At 37.5% G+C, this 11,066-nt stretch overlaps 1 pseudogene; it reads left to right on the forward strand.

The window, feature by feature from the left end:
- Positions 1-4,605: 4,605 nt before the first annotated feature.
- Positions 4,606-5,619, forward strand: LOC149830149 (small ribosomal subunit protein eS30z/eS30y/eS30x pseudogene; annotated as a pseudogene).
- The last annotated feature ends 5,447 nt before the right edge of the window (positions 5,620-11,066 follow it).

An 11,066-nucleotide genomic window follows, 5' to 3' on the forward strand; every position in this document is an offset into this window, starting at 1 on the left:
TGTTTCCCCGATCCATTCTAATATCTTGAATGGTCCTACGTATCAGTGACTTCATTTCCTTTGTTTCCTAAAGCGGAATACACACTTGATTAGGGGTACTTTGATAAAGATCATTTCTTCTATAAAGAAGGTGAGTTTCCTGCATCATCAATCCACATAGCTCTTTTATCAACTCTGAGCTATACACAACTCTTCTCGGATCATATGTACTTGTTGAGTATAGTGTTGCACTACTATGAGCGAATCAATGATCATTGGCCTATCTCATTCCAATAAATTAACGATCAATAAGGTCTTCTGTACAAAGCCCCATACAGAGACATACTGATACCGGCGTGGTAACTATTATTGTAAGCAAATTCGGCGAGAATTACATCTACATCTCAATCACCCTTCAAATCCAGCATACATGCCCATAGCATGACCTCCAGATAAGATGAAATTGAATTTATCACGATTTGCAGCTTGGGGATTTATTGCGATAAAAGCGAGATAATTCAAAATAAAATTGATAGTTTGTGACTATTGTCGTAAAAGACCAGACCTGGCCCACATCTTAGCCAGGTTCCAGGCAACATGAGTCCAATGAGCCTGTGCAACAATTGGATCTGACTTTGCTTTGGCTCATTTAAGTCCCGTTATTTCTTTTTTTGATCGTCTAAGAGATCAAGGGTATGTTTTGTTGCATTCAGATGTGATTTGGAATCTATGAATCTCATTTCCACATCTAACCAAACATGTGAATTGGAATCTCATGTAAATGAGTGTACAATCACTTTTTAAAGAAGCATAACGTGGGGTCAAGTGAGATAGTAGAGAATGCAGAGGCAGCGGATAGTTAGGTTACAATATCATAACCAAAGGTACTTGTGTTTGAATTTCATAGAGATTATCTCTCAGCTTACTATTGAAAAAAAATGATGTGAGCCTCCATATACTAAATAATTTGTTTAGATAATCTAAAGGAAGAAAAAAATAGCCATCACCGACTACATGTTGGCTGCCCATCACCATATACTAACTAATTCATAATTTGTTTTGTGCAATCAATAACACTTGTCATGCATATGGATGGCAGTGGACTGGGGCGGGGGCGGGCGATAAGGTCTTCACCCCCATCACGTCTCAAAATCATCTTGCCCTCCATCCCCACCTCCATTCCTGCATGGTTTTTTATTTTAACCTCCATCCCCGTTCCATGCCCTCCATCCTTGGTCCAAACGAGGTGAGGTGGGGCGGGGGCGGGGGGGGGGGGCGCTTTCTCTCGATCAATTGCCATCCCTAAAGAAGGATTGAGGACAGGGAGGGATCGGGACAGGATGGGATGAGGTGGGGCGGGAGAAAGCGTAAGTCCATCCTTGCACGGGTTTTGATTTTAACCTCCATTCTTGTTTCATGTCCTCCATCCTCTGCCCAAACGGGGCGAGGCAGGGCAGGGCCTGTTTCCCCCCTGTCCACTGCCATCATTGAAATTACTTGTTTGTCTTTAAATGTAGCAAAAAAAAAAAGACTTGTACATTAGACATTCAGCAATTTAAAGAGAAAAAAAGTTAGAAGTTTCGTTTTAAAGAATTAACCAGAAATATCACAATGACACACCAATTGGGGTTCCTGTCGAGGGAAACATGAATTGAACGTGCTGACGTGGCCCATATAAAAATTGATTAACATATTTTATTGATGTGTTTAAATAAATTTATTTATATATTTATGTTTTAAAAATAAAAATATATAGTTTTCATTGATTAAAAAACAAAATTTGCTACCTCGTTTGCTATTTTTCAAAAGAAAAAAAAAACGAATGGCGAACTCGTGTCACGCGTTCAGGATCATATCCGTATCTTTGTGGAATGGCTAAAGAATAAGCAAGCCGGAAAAGGTAGACGTTTAACTTAAATATTTGAAAACTTTTAGGTAGCTATATTTAAATTTGACATGCTTTAGACACCTACGTCTATAATAATAATAATAATGATAATAATTATTATTATTTTTATTATTTAATGTGATTGCATCGTTTGCGTCGTATTTTTGAAAGGCAAGTTGGGGTTAGGCAGACCCTTACCAGTTATACAACTATACCATTGGGTTTTGAACCTGCAACGTCCCAACACAAGGTACTACCGGACAAGCAGAGTTACCAATTCAACACAACCGACAAGCCCAGTGGTAAACGAGCAGAGATGAAACGACAGATATGCCCTCATCTTTTCAAATAATACCTTCTGAAACTCCCCGGAACCAAACACCTTTCGAAAGAGACAATTTGGGAGCCACGTCGTCGTTCGAGGGCGCGAGTCCTTAGGGGAAAGCCTCTAACACCAATGCCTGTTTTGTTGTGCTACAGCTTACAGTGCCGGCTGGGTAGAGTTACGAGGTTAGCGGACGGCCCAGATCTTTCCTCACGGATGGTGCAGTGGATCTGCACCGTTGGTTTGTGTTTGAGGAGTCGGGGTGGGCGTCCCCTATCTGGGAACCATCGTCGTTCGTTCATCACGTGAAGGAGCCTCCTCACATGGGCAGCCTCTCCATTGTCCAACCGAATGAGCATTGCCACCGATGAGTGGGGTGGCAGACCTCCATTTCTGTGAGTCCCAAAACACCATGGTGGTGGTGGTGGTGGACAGCCGGCAGCCGAAGGCCGAGCTGTAATCTGTTCGGGTTTGCCGCAAGTGTATCAGTGTCCCGTTCACCAGGTTTTACCTTTAGCAAGTTCAATCCAGATCACCAATGGGGGTTCCGATTGTCTGGCAGGAGCAGTTACTGCAAGTCACCTTAGTGTATATAAGATAAGCAGATCTAGGCTTAACAGAGGAACGCATATGAGCTCAAGTCCAGTTAACCTTGGTCTGACTAAAATCCAACTTGTCTTTACACCACCTAGTGGTGATAGTTTTTGTTTGTCATACAGGGAAACTTCATTTGGAATGAGAGATCTGCTTCTCATGAAATTTCTGCCGAGTCATGTTTGCTATAGAGCTGCAAATGGGTCGGATCCGGAACAGCTAAATACATGATGAAGAGTCGGATTCAAAACAGCTAAAATTTGCAAAACCTTTGTCCTGAATCCGACCCATTTGCATTCCTAGTTTGCTCCTCTGGTTTGCACAACGTAGATGAGTTCTTTGGAGTTTGAACACAAAGATGTGATGTTTGCACCACCTCATGCACTCACCCCTTTACCCAAAGTCGACAGCCATGTCGGTACTTAGTGTTGGTGATGATAATTGTTGCAAAATGTTTTGGCAAATTACAGGCTATGGAATTATTGTGATATTTTATTTTTCAATTTTCTAGTGTTTTTATTGGCATTTTTTTCAAAAGAAATAAATAAGTAATAAAAAAAGAAACATCATATCGTACAACAAGATAAAATAACCTATGTTTTAGCAATACTATGCTGATATAATTGTAATATTGTAATAAAATTACAATGTTGTCATCTAAAGAATAGTTGTCGTGCTAGTTTGGAAAGATTGCAATATTTAGCTTTTTCAAAACTTCAAAATATTATTGTTTTGATATTTTTAAAATATTGCTGACATTTACCACAAAGGTGATTGATGATGATGTGAAATGGGTGGCAGTAGTGTCGGCCCCAAGGGTTGGTACATAGGAATACAAGTTCATTGGGTTTCCCATGAAAAGTATCATATCTTCAAGATCTAGGCTGATCCTGACCATCCAACTGATGCATTTGGACGGTTAGGAGCTATCCACATTCAGATAAGAATGTGAACTAATCCTAGCAGTCAGTTGGACGGCCTAAATTAAATGTATTATGGATTCCATTCTCGTTTTTCACTATGTCACAAGGTACACACATTTGCTTGCCCTTTTACAATGTGTAAATCATTTGCACACATCAAAATTGTACACACGTTTCATTGGACCTTGTGTGAATTGAAAACTCACACTTGTGAAATTCTGTTTCACAATACAAATGGGTTTCACTCATCCCCCTATGTCATCCTTATCTTCCTACCCCTTTCTTGGGATTTCATTTATGCAAGTTGTTTTGATCAAATCAGAATCAAGTCATTTATTTCGTGAAGATCGACGTTTAAATCTTAAAAATCCGACTTGTGTGTAGGTTTCTTTGGCGATTGAAAAAAATCAACGGTTGACAAAACACGAAAAATTGTGATTTAAAGTTTCATATGTTTTCGTCAAAAAGGATACAATCCAATGGTCGATTCTTACTGAATCAACCATGTTGAATCCATCTATAAGGTCAGATTTGATCGAAACAACTTTCATCATAAGATTTAAGAGGGGTATGAAGATGGGGATGATACAAGAGATGAATAGAAACCAAACTAGATTCACAGGGGGTAAGGAAACGTGACTAATAACGCTCTAATTCAAAGTCACAGGGACACACCATTTTGGGTGCGTCTAATGTGACACAAGCGAACACGCTAGGACATGCCTGTCATGGACACTGATACATACAGATATTATATTAAAATTCAGTACTAAAGTATGATTGAAAATAAAAGTTCCGTGTCCTTCTGACCTATTTCTGAAAAACTTTTGAAGTTGCCAATTGTCAAACTGACACAGCTTCAAAAGTCGTGACTCGTATACAGGATCGAGGCAAGCATGATCGGACACAGATCTGATCTGTTCGAATCTCTTGTGGCGCTTGCTGCCAATGGGTCAGGTAAAACTGAACCAGATTCAAAATTCGATTCTATGGTAATCAGATTGGATGTGCAAGCATGGGTCCCATAAGTTAATCGGGTGGCATTCAAAAATCCATTCGTAAATGGATCTGAACATGGTATGATATAAATTAGATCCATATCTAACTTCAGCTCGGATCGAGAATCCTATGATTCATTTGGTTACTTTGGGACTTTGATCCGATTAAGTTGGTTCTGGATTTCCTTGTTGCGAAAGGATTGGTCTAAGGATGGCATTGATTTCTGATCCGACTCAATCAGGCTACAGTTTAACCCATTAACGGCAGGTGGTGGCGCACCCTGGCGGGAGCGCCAGTGTAAAACATGTTTTACTGGCGCTTGTGTGAAAGAAAAGGCTTACACCTAGTGCCAGTGAAAACATATGAAAAAACATTATTTTCACTGGTGCATCATACATATGCGCCAGTAAAATTCGCGAGTTTCGCTCACATCCTTTTTCCCTCCCATTTTTCGTCTCTCAGCCCTCTCCCTCTTTTCTCCACCCTCTAACTCTTTTTGCTATCTCCTTCCATACAACTGCCTTCTCCCTCTCAGGTTGGATTGAGTTGGGAAGAGGAAGAAGGAGAGGGAGAGGGGCTTTGAAGTTGTTCCTCATCTGATCAATTGGTATTGAAAAAACAAAAGCATGGAAGGTCCACGGATCGTTGGCGTGAGCGAGGAAGGTGAGAAGGGTGACGCCAAAGGTGGCAAATCAGGACAAGAAGAAGAAGCCCAGAGGCAGGGTTCACAAGTGCATGCAGTACAACAGGTGCTTCGTTACCGCCAGTATCCCACACGCTTTCTCCGTTTCCCACCTTGCTCTTTTTCTCTTTTGGTGATGCCTGATTTTTTCTTGTTTCTTCTGTTTCTTGATGCCTTGTTAGTGGTCGAATTTGGGAAGAAGAGAGGGTTGAACTCGTCGAAGAAGTAGATTGTTGGTTCTTTCGCCCATAGCGTGGGTGAATCATGGAGCTAAAATTTCCTCTTTTTTCTTTTTTTTTTCCTTTTTTGGGTTCATTCGAGGATTTTTTGTGTTATGCACATTTTGTCAACTCCTGTACTGAAGAGTTGACTCCTGCTTATAATGTCCTTATTCTGTAAGTTGTGAGGGTCGACTCCTGTGCAATGCAAGAGTCTACTCCTGCCTGTTGTATTTTGCCTTCAGGGTTGACTCTTGTTCTGCAAGAGTCGACTCTCAATTGCAATAGATCTTTCCTGTTACCTCAAGGGTCGACTCTTGACCAGTGTTGTGAGAGGCGTACGCGCAAACTGGCCCTCATCAACCTCCAGAACCCCCTCCTTCATCCCCAAGTCTTCCTCCTCCGCCCGATTAGTCGGCTGTGCTAACCCCAAGTGCCGGTGGATCCACCGCCACTTGCCGGCCAACTGCTCCTCCGCCGCTCCCTGCCTCCCCTCCCACCGCTTCACTTCCATACCAGTTGTGAGAGACGTATACGACTCAGTACCTGAGGCGTACGACTCAGAGGCGAAGCGCAGGCTCAACGCCTCGCTTGGCCTCATCGCATTTAACAACCTTGCTCTTGACTGTGCTATGTTATTCTGCTACTTCAAGGGCTGACTCCTGCCATGCAAGAGTCAACTCTTGTTATGGTAATTTATGTTGTTAACTGCAAGGTTGACTCTTGCAATGCAAGGGTCGAGTTTAATCTGTGAATTTTTTTTTATACCTTGTAACATGAAGGGTCGACTCCTGCTATACATGAGTCAACTTCTACATGTGCTATTTCATTTAAGAGGATCCAAATGTATGATATTTCAGCATAGTATGTTTATCTTTTTGAAAAATGGGATTTTGTGATTCAGCATGACAGTTTATATGTATCTTAGCATGTTTACGTTTCTAGAAAATGGATCATCTAATTATATCATGTTCAAACTGCTGATTCATGAATGTGCATGTTATATTTAACCTGAGGGAGGATGTTTAAACTGAGTTGGCGGCCTGGAGGTTTTGGCATTTAATTAAGTAAAATTTGTGTCAGTTTGAAAATAACTGCTAGATGTAAATCTGATTGTTTTTTCCAAGTTATCTAATGTTGAAATTGTAATCTGTGTTTGGTGTGGCTTTATTGAGTGGTTGAGTTATGGCTCCTAAACCAAGGAGAATGCCCTGAATGGTAAGATTAATTAAGGAAGCTACACTAAAGTCGCACATCCTTCGTGGCTTTGGAATAACAATGAGCTCATAGGACCCATCATATGGTCTAAAGGACCCTATCTCTCACCATGGGAGCGTAGGAGAGAAACGTAGATCTAAGATGATGAAGTGCTTAAAAAGCCCGTCCTGGTCTAAGAGGACATGTCCCCCACTATATGGATTAGGGGATTTAGTTGACTATTGTGGTGTGTGACACTATGTCTGGCTTTGAGTCTCGGTGCTCATGACTCTGTCCCTCTCGAGGTTTAAAATACACCACCTTATAGGCTAGAGAGCCAATAGCAACATCGAGGAGTTGTGCCCTTAATTAAGTAAACAAGATCAAAACAATAATTGTGTGTGTAAGCATCTTGTAAATGCAACTAAAATTAAAAGGTAAAAAAATAAGATATGTGCATTCAAAAGAACATTGCATTTTTATACGAGTTGGTCTCATTCACACTTTGGTGAGTGTTCTCCCTTGAGTAGTGGGACTTGTTGAGTTGTTTGTCACCTTAGAGGGGTGGACTAATGATTCATTTTTTACTCATGTTTTGTAACTCCTCAATTTTTTAAACTAAAATTTAAAAAAAAAATATTTTTAAATCCCTTTACATGATTTTTAAGAACACAGCGAAAACTCTTTTTTTTTATTCAGTTCAAACCTTGGGCATGTTACCGATACCAACACACTTGAAAGACTAGAATAATTGAATCAAATCATTAATTAAATTACAATAAATCAAATACTAGTTTTTCATATATTAGAGTTTACAACACTAAAGAATAATAATAAAGTAAATAAATTCATTTAGTCAATCCAACAAGTCTAAAGGAATGTGACTCTCTTGACACCACCCCTAGCCTCCTTTCATCGCCTTCTAGCTTATTCATTACCTGAAATATTTAAAATGTAAGGGCATTAGCCACAACCCTAGTAGGAAAACACCCTACACACAGGCATGAAAAAAATATAAATTCATAAAACATACATCTTTCCCAATACACTCAAATCATAGCATATAAACTCAGCACAGTTAAATATCACAACACTAATAATTTAATCATGTAAGATTTTATAATAATTCAATCTTATCATCCAGTAACCTACCTGCACCATATCATTAGCAATCAAAAGGATTCATATATGCCAACTTATGCAGGAACTAGAAATTACACATGACATGCATAAAAATTTATGCTAATATTCAATTAATCATTTAACCACTGGTGAACTTAATCCAATGCATTATTTTTCTTTTCTTTCTTGAAGGGTACACACTCATGACCTAATCATGACTCAGCAATCAGATAAGAGTTTATTATGCTATGTATTTTAATTAACCCATTGATTCGAAGAGTCAGGCCAAACATGCACTGAAGCGGTCTTTAACCGAGAGAGAAACTTACAGTGGTCCAAGGAATCAATTCATACTCTACAGAGCATGACTGTCTACTTATGATAAATTGATAGGCCCAACCCTTACACTGATGACTAGGGGCCCAAAAGGTGTCAATGTCCTCAAAATGTGTCAGACGGTGAGTACCTCCTATTCTCTCTCCAAGATAGGTCGTTAGAACAAATGAGTTATTAGGTGTTATTTATATTGGGTTCAACTACAATACTAGTTGTATTCAACACCAAGCTCAACATACCGAAACTCCACTATGGGCAGCTCAACAAACCATAACCTTACAATGTATGAACCCACACCACATATAGTCACTGAGGTATCCTAACATAGCTCATTTGAACCCAACTCAAGGTACATACTCAACTTAAGGACCACCCAAGAGTATTTCAAGGTACGTACTCACATTAAGGAGTACCCAAGAGTATCTCAAGGAACGTGCTCACATTACCCAAGAGTATCTCAAGATGCGTACTCATATTAAGGATTACCCAAGAGTCCAGTTAGAGTGTGTGTATATATGAGCATATTTATCAAAGTCAAACCAAGTACTCACAAGCATTCCACGGGTTCTACCGAACCTGACTCGTATTGAAGCCCATGTATGCATGCTTCGCATAACTTACAATATATCACATACCATACATCACACTCCATGATGCATAAGACTCATTTCAATTTAGCATAAATCATAAATTTTATAAAATAACACATGCATGATCATGCATACCATTTGGTCTAATTTTCATGTTTAATATGCAATCTCATATGACATCATGCCCAAATAATTCACATGCCTACATTCATCATATTCATGATAATTTTTATACTAACATATGCATGATTAACATCTCATATCATAATCAAGCACACTATTTTAGAAACATAATTTTACAAGTCAAGATATTATCTAAATTCAAGAACTATATAATATCAGAATTTGTATGTTGTTCATGGGTCTGACAGACCATCAAAACGAACATATATAACTCTATAAAAAATCACTGTCATGTTAGAGGATATTATCTTTCAATTCCAAATAGTAGATCTCAAAAAAGTGATTTTTTTCCAGTGAAAATTCATGGACCTGAAACTGTTTTTCTGTTCTTGACAGAACCTGTCAAAATCTTAGTTCCCAAAGCTGATAGGGATTTAATCCTTCCAAATTTTTTGGTGAAAGATATACTTGTTAGCTTTCAAAATCATTTGATTTTGTCAAAAAACTCTATCATATGATTTTTTTAAGTTTTCTGGACCGAACCCTACCCGAGACAGTTTCAGATCTAATTTTTCTGCAAAATCTTAAATCTTTTATGATTTGTGAGCCTTCAAGATTTACCAAAAATAAAACATATTTTTCTTTTATTTTTTTCAAATCCATTCATATGATGTGAATGACATATTAAAAAATTAACAATTAACTTGAAATCATTAATTTATTAGATTTTATGCAAAATCGATTGTCAAGAATAACTCTACATGTAGGATAGAATTTCTATCTTGGGTTGCAGCAGCAATAACCCTTACTTTTATACCACCAATAAGGCCCAATATTTTTTTAAGACACCTCCCAGATGTCTAGAAGGTTTTCATAAACAAATTTGGCCATTGGTAATCCGATTTAAAAAGTATAATTATTTTACTATGATGGATCAGTCAAGAAAATCAAGAAAGTATAGAAAATGTAATATAAATCATGAAAAAAATAAGAAAACTCAAGCATCAGCATGAAATAACGATTTTTAATCATGCAACAACCTATGAATAGTAATAAAGAGATGCCATATGCTCATTATACATGCTTTGAAATATAAACTATCAAAATAAATCATGATTTTTTATGCTCTAAATATTGTTACATTGTCATATAATGCATATTTGATCATATTCATGCTAATCTTGCTAAAACAATAACATACATCATCTAAGTATCACAAAACCTTCAAAAATATTTCAAATATAATTTCATCTATGCAAAAATTATAAACAATCATTAAAATATGGTTTTTTATGCAATAACATGTTGTTTAATCATTCTACATAATGTAAAATACAATTAAGCATTCATACATGTCATAATGTGTAAATTTGGATCCTCATAAACCTAATTTTGAAAAATCATAGGCACCGAATTACATTTTTTTAATTTTATTGAAAAATCCCCCATGTCTCAGAAAAACAGTTCAATAAACAGAATCAAAAAATAATTTATAATAAAATTAGGAAAATTCTGAGACTAAACTCCATTCAAAAAAAATATAAGACGGAGCCTGTCAACTGCAGAAATTTATCACGGCTTGAGAAATTTCCTCAAACCTAAAGAAAAATCTTTTAACAAAACCCTTTTTACAAGATGATCTTATATATGTTACCTTTCACCCAGATTTTTATCAATTTGTTTTGATCAGTTTTGGTTGGGTCTTTAGAATCATCAAATGCATTGGTCTAAACAGTCCTGTAGATAGGGCAGAAAACTTATGTTGTGTTGCAATAGACATTTTGACCTCAAAACAAATCCAAACGATGCGAAACAAGTTTATAAATTTAAGCCCTAGATGTGTAGAACACTCTAATATTTTAGTTTTATGTATTGACTTCATTTTCATAGAGATATCAATTTTTTTCTGAAATAGGTCAGGATAAAAAAATGATGACAGAATAACCAAGATTCAATCTCATGCAAGATCAAATGAGCAAGAACAAGATTCAAGGTAAAAATCCATATAATCATGATTTTATAGATTTGTTTTAATGCATGATATTGAATTTAAAACGCTTTCAAAACCTATTTCAGATCTGATCTACTAT

Source organism: Nuphar pumila, chromosome 8, assembly GCF_984573655.1.
Source record: "Nuphar pumila chromosome 8, dmNupPumi1.hap1.1, whole genome shotgun sequence".
Lineage (NCBI taxonomy): Eukaryota > Viridiplantae > Streptophyta > Magnoliopsida > Nymphaeales > Nymphaeaceae > Nuphar > Nuphar pumila.